This window comes from Rhincodon typus, chromosome 8, assembly GCF_021869965.1.
Source record: "Rhincodon typus isolate 14 chromosome 8, sRhiTyp1.1, whole genome shotgun sequence".
Lineage (NCBI taxonomy): Eukaryota > Metazoa > Chordata > Chondrichthyes > Orectolobiformes > Rhincodontidae > Rhincodon > Rhincodon typus.
The window spans coordinates 91,684,142-91,698,832 of NC_063339.1; the positions used below are offsets into that span (position 1 = coordinate 91,684,142).

The following is a 14,691-nucleotide window of genomic DNA, read 5'->3' on the forward strand; positions in this document are numbered from 1 at the left end:
CAGTGTCCTTGCTTCCACCTCTTGGTCACCCACTCCAACCTGGCCTCGGAACAATTCATCTCTCTCCCTTGCTCCCTCTCCCTCCATATCACATTCACACTGTCCCCCTTCCTGTTTTGCCTCCTGCTCATATCTCAGGGGCAGTATCGATCGGACAAAACTGCTCTGTGTCTCCAAAGACATTCTTTGAAAAACAAAACAACGGTGCAACCTGAGATGCCTTCTGCAAAAAATATCTACCGCTTATGTAGTGGTGTGAGAAGGCCACCAGATGGTGATATTGTAGCATTTTAAACACGAAAGGAGAGAGAGAGACAGAGTTGACTCATCAGTTTTTAATTCATTCATTCATTCAAACTTCTCTCCTGTGAGTCTCATTGCAGCCAGAAACATACACACGGACACATATGGAGACACACATCAACATGACCAATGTATCACTGTAAACACGATTTTTTCCCACAGGTGAGCACAGTATTTTCACACAGGCTAACACAAGGTGTGAGTGGGACTAGGTAACCATTAAAGACGGGGAGTTTCCTTTTAATTAGTTTCTGAGAATGAACATCAATCCATTTCACAGGTGAACATCAGGGGATTACATGGGATTACAATTTTGTCACACCCTTACAGCATTGTGCCCTGAAATCCCGAAATCTTGTGCTGCCGAAAACATTGTTGCCCCTGCCAGATATTGCACTCCGCCTACAAAAATATTTTGATGCCCCACCCACCAAATATTGCCCCCTCAACTATTGCATTTCCCAATTTCTGTTCTCCAAAAGTTTGCTCTCCATCCCAATTTTGCAACCTCCCCACTTTATGTCATCTCAAATATTGCCCCCCACAAATTTTTGCACCCATTTAAATATTTGCCCCCAACTTTTACCCCATATTTTATCCCAACAAAAATTTTCAGCCTCACAGTTTCTGATAGCTCCCCGGGCAGCGTCACCCTCTTTCTTCATTCCCTGTGATCCCTCCACTATGTACAGATACCCGACTGTATCTCTCCCCATGAGCAACACCCAAATCCCCCCCTGACCCTTACTGGATCCCTGACCCCACCCCAGGGGCTCGACGCCCCAGGGAGTATGGCCAGAGACACTCAGGCCTGTTCACTGACTGCCTCACTGCACAGCAAGATCCCAGTCCCCAGGCAGGCCCTCTTCCCCCCCTCACCGAGAAAGATGTTTTATCTAACAACCCCTTCCACCTTTCAGTTTAGACAAAGGACGATGGTGCAAAATGCAGGTGGGTCAAGGACCAGGAAGATCCTCTGGCATTACCCATAAAGAGACATTGAAGGACAGAGAGGGAGATGGAGAGACAGAATCCAAGAGGAAAATGGAGGGATAGATGGATGGCGAAGGGGAGAACGGACGTAGGAAGATACAGAAAGAGAGAAAGAGAAATAGTCAGGAAGAGAGGCAGAAATCCCATTGAGAACACGAGGGAGATAGAGAGAGAGGGGGCGGAGAGAGAGGAGGGGAGAGGGAGATAGGAGAAAGATAGAAATTCTGTGGAGAGGACGAGAAAGGACAGATACAGAGAGTGGGAAAGACAGAAGGGACAGAGAAAAAAAAAAAAAAATTGGGAGGGAAGAGCAGACAGAGAGATACCATGCAGAACGAGTGATGGAGACAGGATGATGCAGACAGAATGACCCTCAGGCAGGAACAGCAAGATCACACAGGCCAATGTGAGAGAGAGAGAGAGAAGTGTTGTGGAGAGGTGAGTGGGAAAACCTGGAAAGCAGAAAGACTGAACAATGAAACAGTTCTTGAAAAACCTGGGGAGGGGGCGAGACAGTGGGAGGGAGGAATATGAGGGGTGGGGGAAGAGTGAACAGCGGTAGATGCGAAGGATGTGGGCATTTATAGATTTATAGAAAACTGTGGGAAGGACAGGTAGGTGGGAATATGGAGGCAAAGAGAGAGGGAGACAGTGAAATCTGTGGCATCAGACTTAGTACCATCCCCCTTTTTGCCCCTTTGTCTCCCCCACACCCCCAGCCCAGAGCTCATACCCTTGCAGTACAAACCCCAGAGACAGCCTGAAACCCACAATTCTTTTCCCCGTGCGTGTGCAAGTGTGTAAATGACTGACAAGGAGACAGGCTGGTTTATTATAATGCTCTCGTCTCTCTCTTTCTCTCTGGTTCCAGCTCTTGTCTGAAGATTCCTCACGGCAGAACCATTTGATTCTCTCAGTCTGTGCATTATCCCAAATTTCAGCTCCCGAATCTAATCTCCTCAGGGGCGAGGTTGGAAAGACAGAGAGAAATAAAAAACAATATCCAGCACCAAAAGCACAGCAAGATCACACCACTCTCTGCCATCCACAATCTGACACTTTCCCGAGGACAGCAAGATCCCACCGCTCGCTGCCTGAACTTCCATTATCTGACACTTTCCCCCACTTCCCCTTCCCCCTCCAGAACAGCCCAACATATTAAACATGGAACAGGAAGAGGCTCAAACCGCCTCAGTATTTCTGTTTGAAGGGAGTAGGAAGACAGATATTTACTCCAGAGGCTGGGGTTCACCTCCACCATGCCCGCTATTCCCACCCCCCACCCACCGACCATCTCCACTTCCAGAGATTGTGCCTACCTCTTTACGTGTCCAAGCTTCAGTCTCTCAGTAATCTCCTCAGGGGGAGAGAAGGAAATTGATCACATCAAAGCCAAAGTTTTGAAACAAAAATGAAGAGGAACATATGAGATTCCATCACAGACTGATTTTCAAAATTTTCCCAATTTTTCAGCATTTTCCCCTGATCTTAAACCTAGAGAATAAGAACAGATTTGATCTGGGATCAAGGGGCAAATGCTTTCTGACTGCTTCCAGTGTTTACTTTCTGAGAGGCCGGGCAATGACTCAATGGTGGGGAGTCACTCCCCAGAGCCTGTGTCTCTTCCTTCGTCCCTCCAGCTGGTTTTCTGACACCATGATGGTAAAAAAAAAAGACCCAAAAAAAGACCAATGACCATCTCACTCCCATTCATCAGGCACAGACCCCATGCCCACTACTTCCGGGACTGGTGTTGTTTCTACATGAAATATTGATGATGAACTGATACACTTACCTTTCTCTCTCTTCTCTCCCTCTCTCTGTCCCAATCTACATCTCTATCTCTGCTCAGCTTTCTCCTTCTCTCAGAAATTGATCAAACTTTCTCTCTCTCTCTCTCCCTATTCACTTCTCCATCTCTGTTCAGCTTTCTGCTGCTCTCGAGAATCAATCTCTTGCTCGCTGTCTGCTGTCTGTTCTCTGCCTCTCTCTCTCTCTCTCTCTCCCCATTTCCTCTATGTTTTGATTGAAACGTCCTCTCCTGCCTTACGTTTTCAACATGTTGCAATCTCCCCACCGTGTCTCGTAGACATTTGCAACATCAATATCACATTTTGGAGGGTGAGGGGGTGACGAGAGGTGGGAGGGATCTGGGCTGAGGGAAAAGGACAGACGATGCACTCCACCCACTATCAAACCATCAGCAATCTCAGCTCAGGGCCCTGTAGACAGGCACACAGCGCATTTGAGGGTGACCCGCAGACCGAGGGGGTGCACAGCAAGATTACACAGGCAGCCGTATCCAGTACCTCCAAGGGATTCCCTCAAAACCTTGTCGGAGCCAACCACACCCTGCCCCCACAAAAGAGGGGCTGACATTGAAATGAAGGATGTTCTGCACAGCAGGATCCCACCAGCTGTCCCCAGCCTCCCCACACTGAAGGTTTCCATAACCTTCACCACCCAAGATCAGAAGCGACCCCACACCCACCTCATCTGAATTTGGAAATAGTGGACCCCTGCTACTGTAAAGGAAAAGGCTGCAGGCTGTCCCCTCACAGCAAGATCACATAGGCTGCGACGTGAAGACAGGACTCCCCCCACTGAGTGCACCAGCAAATACTAAACTCCCCCATTTTAACTTAGAACTGAGGTTGGACTGAACACTGGAGTTAACCCCTCACGCCCTTTCCCCCAGAACTTGTACCCATCCCCCCCACCCCCTGTCACTCTTTCAGCTGTCACCCTTTTCCCTCCAACACCACAAATCTTGGCCCCTACACACTCCACTGCGCAGGATCTCACAAGCAGCAAAACATGAAAACGGCCACTTGTTGATAAGAGAGGATTAATCTCATCCCAAATATTGGCCGTGAGGGAGTGGGGGTGTCAGACCCTGCAGTTTCTGCTCCTTTGAAATATTGAGCCCACTCCTTATCCCCAACCCAGAGCCTGCACTGGCCTCCCCATTCCCTCAACACCCCACACCCAGAGACAGGAATGAAGTCCAAGTCAATGGAAACAATTCACTCCGTTTACCCACAAACCTCACACAGACCAATAGGGGCCAGTAGGAGGAAATGGAATATAGAGGGGGGTGGGATCCACTCCCTTCCCATATCCTGGCACACCCATCCCACCCACCCATCTCCCCATTAAAATGACGACAAATCCCAGCGGAGTTTCTCCCAGATATTCCAAGATGAAATACAGGGAAGTAACCAGCTGGATGGAGAGACAAGGGAATCCAGCCTTCCCCTCCCCTTCCCCATTGCCCTCAGATCACCAGTCAACTACATTCAAGTGGCGCCTGCACCTTTCGTTTATCCCTCACCACCCCATGGCCCTGTCTGAAGTACACATACGACTCTCCTCAATGATTCACAAAGCTTTTAATTGTATAAGTCCTGTCCTTGTTTGTTTTACCAAAATGCAATACCTTGTATTTATTCAAATTTAAACTCCATCTGCCACTCCTTAGCCCATTGATCCAATTGAACAAGATCTCTTTGTAATCTTAAATAACTTCACTGTCCACCATACCAGCAATCTGGGTATCATCCACAAACTTACTAATCATGCCTTCTATAGTCCTATCTAAATCATTTACACAAATGACAAACAAAAGTGGACCCAGCAGCAGACCCTGTCGAACAGGTGTCCAGTCTGAAAAACAACCTCCACCACCAGTCTCTGTCTCCTGCCACTAAGCCAATTCTGTATCCAATTAGCAAGCTCACCCTGAATCCCATGTGATCTAACTTTAATAATTCGTTTGCCACAAGGAACCTTGTCGAAGGCTTCACTAAACTCCAAGTGAACAATGTGTACCACTGTGCCCTAATCAACCTTCTTTACACTTCCTCAAAAAACTCAATGAAGTGTGTGGAGCACGATTTCTCTTGCACAAAACCATGCTGACTATCCCTAATCAGTCCGTGCCTCTCCAAATGCATAGGCTCACGTCTATGGTTCCCAGGCTTCTCCACACATCGCTTTTCAAACAGATGCAAACACCAGCCATTCTCCAGTTATTAGACACCTCACCAGTATTTAGAGATGATACAAATCTTTCTGCAAGAAGCTCACAATTTTCTCCCTAACTTTCCACAATGTCCTAGGATACACTAGCTCAGGACCCAGAGAATTATCCACGTTTATATCTTTTAAGACCACTGGAACTTCCTCTTTTATAATGTGAACTGTTTCCAAAATATCATTATTTATTTCCCTGAGTTCTCTTGCCTCCATTTCTTTCTCCACAGTAAAAACGGAGGCAAAATATTCATTTAATATCTTTCCCATCTCCTGCGGTTCAACACAAAGATGAACTCTTTCACCTTTATGGAGCCCAACTCTCTCTCTCGTTGCTCTCTTGCTCTAATGTAGTTGTGGCATCCCTTTGGGACATCCTTAATCTTATTTGCCAAGACTATCTCATATCCTCTCTTTGCCTTCCTGATCTCCCGCTTCGGAATGCCTCCACACTCTTTATACTGTTCAAAAGATTCAATTTGATTGTATGTAATATGTGATTGTTTGTATCTAATATGTGATGTTTTTTTATTTTTATGTAACAAGTCCTTCATCCCTGCAATCAATCTTGTAATCCTCCTCTGGACCCCTCTCACACCAGCACATCTTTCATGAATACAGGGTCCAAAACTACTCAATTTTCCAACTGCGGTTTGACAAGCACCTTTTATAGCCTCAGCAGTACATTTCTGCTCTCGCAGTCTTCAAACGAATGCCTACATTGCCTTTGCCTTATAACCACCAATTGAACCTGCATGTTAGCCTTACGATAGTCCTGAACTAGAACTCCCAAGTCTCTTTTGACTTAAGCTTTCTGAAGGTTTACCCCGTTCAGAAAAAAGTCTATGCCTTTACTCTTCCCAAACACTTTCCTTCACTGTATACCACCTGCCACTTCTTTGTGCACTCTCCTAGCCTGTCCAAGTCATTCTGAAGCCTTCCCACATCCTCCAGACAACCTGTCCCTCCACCTATCATGGTGTCATCTGCAAGCTGAGCAACAAGGCCCTGAATTCCTTTGTCCAGATCATTAATGCATTACGTAAATAGTTGTGGTACCAACACTGACTCCTGCTCAACTCCACAAGTCATCTGGCTGTCATCCTGAAAAAGACCCCTTTATCCCAACTCTTTGCCTTCTGCCAGTCAGCCAATCCTCAATCCATGCCAGTACTTTGTCCCTAACACCACGGACTCTTACCTTATTTAGCAGCTTCCTGTATGGCACCTAGTCAATGCCTTCTGAAAATCCAACAGACTACATCCACTGGCTCCCCTTCGTCCAAGTTGTTCAGTACCTCCTCAAAGAATTCCATCAGATTTGTCAGGCATGAAGCCCCCTTGGTGAAGCCATGCTGACTCTTCCAAGTACTCCATGATCACATCCTTACAGTGACCTGCCACACTGTGTTTAATACAAAGCTAATTTATTTGACTTTTATCCAGAATATTAAAACTTTGCTTTCAGTCCTGAATGTGATGAACTGCAAAGTCCAATTACCGTTGAGATCTGTGAACTCTATGTTGTCTCAGCAGGATTGATAAGTGAGTGAATTCCTTCCCCCACACAGAGCAGGTGAACGGTCTGTCCCCCAGGGTGACTCTCTGCTGTCTCAGCAGGGCCGATGAGTGACCCAACTGTTTTTTCCTCACATGCAGCAGGTAAATGCTTTCTACCCAGTGTGAACTCACTGGTTTACTGAGAGTTGAGATGATCGCCTGAACCCAGTCCCACAATGAAAGCATCCCAAAAGGTGCCTCATCATGTGAGAATGTTGATGGGACATCAATTCGACAGAACTTCGATAGTACTTCCCACAGACTAGACATTTGAAAGATCTCTCCTCAATGTGTACACGATGATAAAACCATCCCCAAGAACTTGCACAGGGATTCCTATAGTCTAAGCATTTTTAAGGTCTCTCCTCAGTGTGAACATGTTGATGACAATTCAGTTCCCAGGAGCTTCTGTCGCAATTCCCGCAGTCTGGGCATTTAAAAGATCTCTCTGCAGTGTGAACTTGCTGGTGTCTCAGCAAGTTGGACGACCGAGTGAATCCCCTCCCACACTCGGAGCAGCTGAATGGTCTCTTCCCAGTATGAACCTGCTGGTGCTGTGAGGTCAAATGATCACCTGTACCCAGTCCCAGAGTGAGAGCACCTGAATGGTCTCTTCTCAGAGTGAACATGTTGGTGGGATATCAGGTCCAGGGGGTTTTGTAGCATTTCCTGCAGGCTGAGCATTTAAAAGGTCTCTCATTAATGTGAGCAAGTTGATGCGACATCAGGTCCCTGGGACTTCTAAAGCACATCCCTCAGTTTGGGCATTTAAACGATCTCTCCTCCGTATGAGCACTTTGATGGGCCATCAGGTCCCCAGATGTTTTATAGTATTTTCCAGTCTCAGCATTTAAAGGGTCTCTCTTTAGTGTGAACGTGTTGATGGGACACCAAGTTCCCAGATGTTTTATAACATTTTCCACAGTCTTGGCATTTAAAAGGTCTCTCATTAATGCAAGCTAGTTGACGGGACATCAGGTTCCGGGATGTTCTGAAGCATTTTCCACAGTCTAGGCTTTGAAATGGTCTCTTGTCAGTGTGAATGAGCTGGCGTTCCAGCAGGCTAGGTGACTGAGTGAATCCCTCCCTACACACTGAGCAGGTAAATGGCCTGTTACTGGGGTGACTGCGTCGATGAGTTTCCAGCCCAGATGCGGAAATGAATTCCTCCCCACAATCCCCACATTTCCACAGTTTCACCCCAGTGTGACTGCATTTGTGGTTTGTGAGGTCTGATGATTCGCTGAAGCCTTGTCCACACACACAACACGTATACAGTTTCTCTCCAGTGTGAATGGAGCTTTTTCCGTCCAGGTTTAAAATCTGATCATGTTCCATTTGTGATAAAATGGGTGACTCCATCAGATCCTGGTGTGATGGTGCGTTTGAAAATCTTCCCCTTCTAATATCCTGTGAAATGGACATCAAACAAAAAACAAGAGAGACAGAGACAATCTCTCACAAGACGTTGGCTTCTGTGTGGAGATAGGGAATGAAGGAGAGGGATTTTGGACACCTACAACTTGACCAGAACTCTCAGAATCTTTTAAACACTCAGCCTCCACCACTGAGAAGGGGCAGGGTAACAGGTGGATGTGAACACCAACACCTCCAAGTTCCCTCCAGGTCACACACCATCCAAACATTGCTGACATCCAGTCCTGGTGGAGCAGAAACTTCCTCCCATTAACTAACTGGCACAACCGAGGCCTTTATCTTCATTCCCCAACACAAACTCTACTGCCTCACAACTGATTCTAAACCCTCTGTGGCAACTGCTGGAGTCTGAACTAAACAAGTCATAACCATGGTGAAATGTTTCATCCAGAGATGAGTTTTCAACCACATATCCCTACCATCATCGAGACTGCCTACTTCCACCACAGTAACATTACCCGACTCCTCCGAGTCTCTGCTCATTTGCTGCTGAAACTCTCGTCCATTCCTTTGTTACCTCTGGACTTAACTATCCTTACACATTCCTCACCATCCTCTCACATTCCCGTCTCTGCACTTGTCTTACTTCTCTGCCTCTATTTTTGGGTGCCCTTGAGCTCTGTTTAGTGGTTTTTCCTTCCTTCCATTGATTGTATCTAAATGAGATTTTTACCATTGCTCATTCTCACAACCATGTGCTGCTGTCTTAACAGCTTTATCTTCCCACATCAGCTCTCACAATGCTGTAAGGGAAGGAGTTATAGGTTACTCATCAGGTGGTGTAATCCTGAGGCCATCCAAAACTCTGCTGCCCGCATGAGTGTTCACAACAAGGTTTGTTCACCAACTGGCCCATGCTCACGCAGCTAAATTTTAAACTTTTCATCCTTTTGTTCAAATCTCTTGATCGTCTCCTCTCTATCTCGCTCTGTAATGTCCTCCAGCCTCCAGCCCTCTCAAGGGCAATTAGGGCTGGTCAGTAAATGCTAAACCAGCCAGTAATGGCCACCCCCACCCCAAGAATGACATTTTTTTAAAAAAATGTCCTTCCAGATATCTGCATTATCTCCAATTCCAACCTCCTGAAAATTCTTGATTTTAACTGTTTCACATTTGGTGCCCTCAAGCTTTAGCTGCCAAGGCCACAAACTGTGAAATTTCCTTACTAAACCTCTCCTTTTCTCTGCCTCAGTTTTGCACTTTAAAATACTCCTTCAAAACAACAAATCTGACCATAAAACATTTTGTCACCTCCCTAACATCTTATTATGTGATTCTGGTCAAACGTTGCATTATAATACTCCCGAGGAACAGCTTGGAAGTTTCCATTCTGTGAAAGACACTACATTGATATAAATTAATTGTCATTGATTTGGACACATATCACAGTTCCTTCATCACCACTTGGTGAATAACTCCTCACCGAACAGCATTGTGGGAGCTACTAAGGAAATATAATTGCCAGCAGCAAATGCTCAGGCAATGTTCTGCTGTATAAACCTTATTTAGAGAGTGAATGGAAGTAACAATAAAATACCTAGGACAGTCACACCCATTATTGAAGACAGAGGAAGTTAGACAATGACAGAGAGTTGATCAAGGAGAGCAGAGATGAACCAGAACAATGGATGGTCTCTCATTCAGCAGTGTTATAAAGCAACTCTTAACATCAGTCACATAATATGATATTATGGGGGTGACAAAATTCTCCCAACCATGTGCTGCTGCCTCAACAGCTCTATCTTCCCACATGAGCTCTCACATGAGCTCTCACAATGCTGTAAGGGAAGGAGCTCCAGCTCCAGAGTCAGAAATCTGAGAACAGCACGAGAAGCTGAATTGTGTAGATTACTGGTTAAAAATACTGAAATAATTTCATTGTGTTCCAACTTTAAAATCAAATGCTAGAGTCTACCCCTCAAAAGATATCAAAAGCACTGGGGTCAGAGGAAACTATCACAATTCAGGATACCCAGGAATCAGAGTGATGTCACTGAGTAATTGTCCGTGTGTCATAACATCACTCATTTGAACAGACAGCATTTGGGTCTGCACAAACAGGTGATCTCCATGAAGGATGTGAGCGCCTGACACGTGATTCGAAAGGAAATTCATCAGAATGGTTAAAGAACTGAGGGATACTGGTTTTAAGGTCAGGTTGGAGAAACTCAAGTTGTTCCGCACAGTGCAAAGGAGATTGATATGACATTTGATAGTGGGGGTGATAACACAGTGTGGACCTGCAGGAAAATTTTCTGATGAATGGTCCCGTCCTAAAACATCAACTTTCCTCCTCCTCTAATGTTGCCTTGCCTGCTGTGTTCCTCCAGCTCCACACTGTGTTATCTCAGATTCCAGCATTTGAGTTCTCGCTATCTCTGATTTGATAAAGGTGTCTAGGTTTATGATCGGTTTAAACCAGGTAGATAAAGAGCAGCTATTCCTCTTCACTGATAGTAAAACTGTTTGGTACACAGATTTAAGAGATTGGGCAATAGTTACTGGGAGATGCAAGAAGGAATTTTATGCTACTTTTATTTTACTCAATACTCACCTTTAAAGGCCGATAATATCCAGTGCTGAATGAATAAAAAGGCATGCTTAGATCATTTGGTTTGAGTTACCGATCTGCAAATCCTCTTCTGAGGTGCTGTAAAAAAATTTACAAAAGCCATCTCAGTCAGTCTGGGACACAGTTTCAGAAGAAGCAAATATTTCTTTGATTTGGAGGTTGCTGTGTGTAAATGTTCCCCTCCTAACACCTTGTAAAAGCAGTTTATAAAAACTCCATTCCTGTCAGTCCAGGAAAGGTATTCACAACATTCGCTCCGCTGGCCCAGGATAACCGCATATGCGCCCTGCTGCCCTTTAAACTCCGACAAATATGGCGGCCTGCCGTTGAGAGAGAGACTCGATTTTGACATTTTACGAAACAGGGATAGATAGTTTCTTTATACGGGGTCTGTCACATTCACAAAGTGTTTAGAAAGCCTCTCCGTCTAACCGCCCGGTCTATCGCCTCCTCCGTTCCGCCTCATTGTTACCTTTTGTGGAGCCGAGGAAAAGGACAGCGGCTGCTCAGCGTCGCTCCCACTGCGCATGCTCTAGACCGTGGCCACGCGGGAACATACTGAGCCTGCGCAGTGATAAGCAATGCAGTGCATAGCGCTCGGAATTCTGGGTTAAGTGCCCACCACTGTAAAGACTGAATTTTATTTGTCGTAATGTGTACAAGCAATCTTTCTCTTTACTTCCTACCAGGACAACTAACATATATTATACATTTTATAAAGTATAAAACGTGCCTTTTGCATCCCAGGGAGAAAATATCACAAAGTCTGACACTGAGTCGCCATACACATTCTGGGTCACCGGGCTGCTTTCTTATTAGAGATACAAAACTGGTGGTGGTTTAACCTGAGGGACACCACATCTCATGTCAGCAGAGAGGTTGAAAGTCGAGAGTCATCAGTTGTAACCTCAGGCGGTGTGGGATTTTATTCTACACTGTTGGCATCATGAGGAAAACTGGCAAACGGCTCTGAGAAAGAGTTTGGCTTTCATAGCTGTCTTCAAAGAGGAAAATGTAGATTTCATATTGTAGCAAACAACAATGTTTCCTGTCGTTTGTTGAAGAACGTGTTTTTGTTCCACTGATGCCCTCAAACATTGGCTACCTATTTGGATGAGCACTTGAAACGTCAGAGCAAATGAGGTGAAGTGCTAAGTGCTGGGTTTAGAAGTGAGATATTTGATGACTGGCCTAGATATAATGGGCTGAAGGGTCTTTCTCCGTGGTGTTAAAATCTCACTGACTAACGTTTTGCAACCGAAACGAAAGGTCAAAAGCAGTTTCAAGACAAAAACTTGCAAGAATTGTGTGGACTTTCCTTTTTGGGATTCAGCATTGCAACTGCTGTGTTCTCGGTTTGATTCCGAAATAGGAATGAGGATTTTATTGTTCCTGTCGAAACTCTTAAAATGAACGTGAATTCCTGACATTAAAAGACATAAAAGGGACATCTCTGTCAGAATCAGTGAAAGTTTTACATCAGGGGTGAAACCAAACAGGAGGAAGTGCTGAAATCCATTGACTTCACGTGCTCAGACACAGTACTACAAAAACAGTACTTGCTCCTTATTAAAGCATATAGGTTTCTTTCAGATTTAATATGTTGGACACAAAAAAATGGTTTTCCTTCTGGGCAATCTTGCACCAGAGTGCCTTATATCAGAATGGGGTCGCACATTTAAGACAGATGAGGAAAATTTATTCTCTCAGATGGTGATGAATTGGTGAAATTCCTTACAGCAGATTGTTGTCAGGTCTGAGTCATTAAGTGTAATCAATGGTGAGATTGACAGATTTTTAATATCAGTAAAGGTATCAAGGGTTATGGGGAAAGGCAAGAAAGTGCAGTTCATAATTATCATACCAGACATAAGATCAGTAAATGGCGGAGCAGACTGAATGGGCTGGATGGTCCCTTTCTGCTCCTAAAGTTTATGATCTTAATACGAGACTGTAAAGCTGACCTGAGCGAAATTTGCCAAGTGAACATGCATGGATCCCCTCTGGGCTCTGAACCGAGGTGAGATGTGCAAAGGGCAACACACAAAGGAGAGTCATTGTGGGTGATTGATCTGGAGTGATTATATACCAGGGTAAACAGTGAAAACCAGTCTTCAGAACCACATTGGGCCTGGCTCCATTAGGCCTACAGTCAGCTCTCACAAACCACCATGGCCCTTCACTTTTCCTGACGTCCCCTCTCTTCTTGTTTTACTCTGTTTGCACATCAGGCAATTGCAGCTGACATTGCTGATGTGGACCTGTAACATGCAGTGAAGCGATTCTGACTGGTCCATGACATACTTCTGCTTCGAAAGATCAGTCAGTATTTTATATCTATTACTGTAAATGTTAACCATTAAAAGGCCATGGCAGTGAAGACACTCAATCCTCATCACTAGACTACCAGGGTAGATCTCTGTTCATATCACCCTAGCCACTGTTTGATTTGGCATGACAATCTCCCATTCTTCTGCACACGATTGCCTTGGCTTTGCGTTGGATTTGTCACATTGTCTTCGTGTATGATGCACAGGCTATCCAGTAATCTATTACATTGCAGTTTCTAATGCATGACTTTGCAGTTTAGTGGTTCACCTTGTGGTCTTGAGTTGCATTCTTCCTGGGGAGTGAGAGAATTTTCACCACCTGCTGCAACCAACATCCGAAGGAGCTCTTTAAAGTCGTTCAAAATTATTTCTCATTAAATAGCGTTAACACCACCATGTCATTTCCTCACCCAGCCAGTAATACATTTGAAACACTAATTTCCTGTTTGTCCTTCCAGGCACTTGAGGAAGATCTTTCGGGAGGATGGAAAGCAGCTGACGTGAGCAATGTTCCAGTTAGGCAGAACAAAATGCAGAGTAACGGGGAAACAATGGGGGAGAAACATGGACAGGGGAGGGGCCAAATTCTTCCTTTCATTGTTGTAACCATACACTGGTTTTGAGGTCTAAATTGGGATGATATAAGCCAGATGGGTGAAATCCTTGCTTTCTGGGGGTTGGTCTCTCCTGAGGCCGCTGTCACTCTTGGGGCAATGTGTCTGTGTGTTTCCCTCTGTGGGTGAAAATGAGGTTCAGTTCCCTGAGGGGGCATGAACACAATTTTACCATCTCAAACCTCAGTCCCATTCTTTGTGTCGCTTGAGATTAAAACGTTACAGGGAAAAAAAAATTTTTGAGATGAACGCTTGAAATGGCAGAGCACAGAAGGCTACAGGCTAAGTGCTGGAAACTGGGATGATGGGCGTCTTTTCCTGCTGTACAAACTCAGTAAGTTGATTATTTTGGAGGAGAAACTTAACTCCAGTGAAAAGAAAAGCCAAAACCTGTGTCAGTAAGAAAATAAGCATGCTTTTCCACTGTGGTGTTGACAGGGACATGAGCAGCAATAGTTTGGTGGACACAAGGTGAACAACCAGCAAAGATAATCACCGTCACTGCTTCAGTTCAATGGTTCCCGCTTAGTGAAGCGGTGAACTTTACTGGCAAAGAAAACACATTTGTCATCAGGAGGCTGCTTCAGTGTCTCCTCTTTTTCTGCTCGAGTCATCATGAAGTTCCTTTCTGCTGTTCGACAAGCACATCTGCTTCTTCTCTTCTTCTATTCTCATCCCTTCATTCCTAGTTTGGCAGGAATAATGAGGTGAGGTGGGATAAACTGCAGATTTAGGAGGGAATGTTGTGGTAATGGCACAGACAGGACGAGCTGATCACCCTCATTCTCTGCTGTCACCATTCATTCATCTTACACCAACAGGAAAGACATCACTATAATCCTATAAT

General features: G+C 45.0%; 1 long non-coding RNA gene across 5 annotated transcripts; it reads right to left on the bottom strand.

Moving 5' to 3' along the window:
• Nucleotides 1–320: 320 nt before the first annotated feature.
• On the bottom strand, nucleotides 321–11,443 carry LOC125483853. Of its 5 annotated transcripts, none has more exons than XR_007262758.1 (5): nucleotides 11,373–11,443; nucleotides 10,883–10,978; nucleotides 6,533–8,301; nucleotides 2,616–2,653; nucleotides 321–2,246 (listed from the first exon to the last, which is right to left on the bottom strand). It is a non-coding gene; the product is annotated as an uncharacterized LOC125483853 (long non-coding RNA). The 5 variants fall into 5 exon arrangements; XR_007262761.1 differs by having other exon boundaries at nucleotides 321–2,251; XR_007262759.1 differs by lacking the exon at nucleotides 2,616–2,653.
• Nucleotides 11,444–14,691: the final 3,248 nt, after the last annotated feature.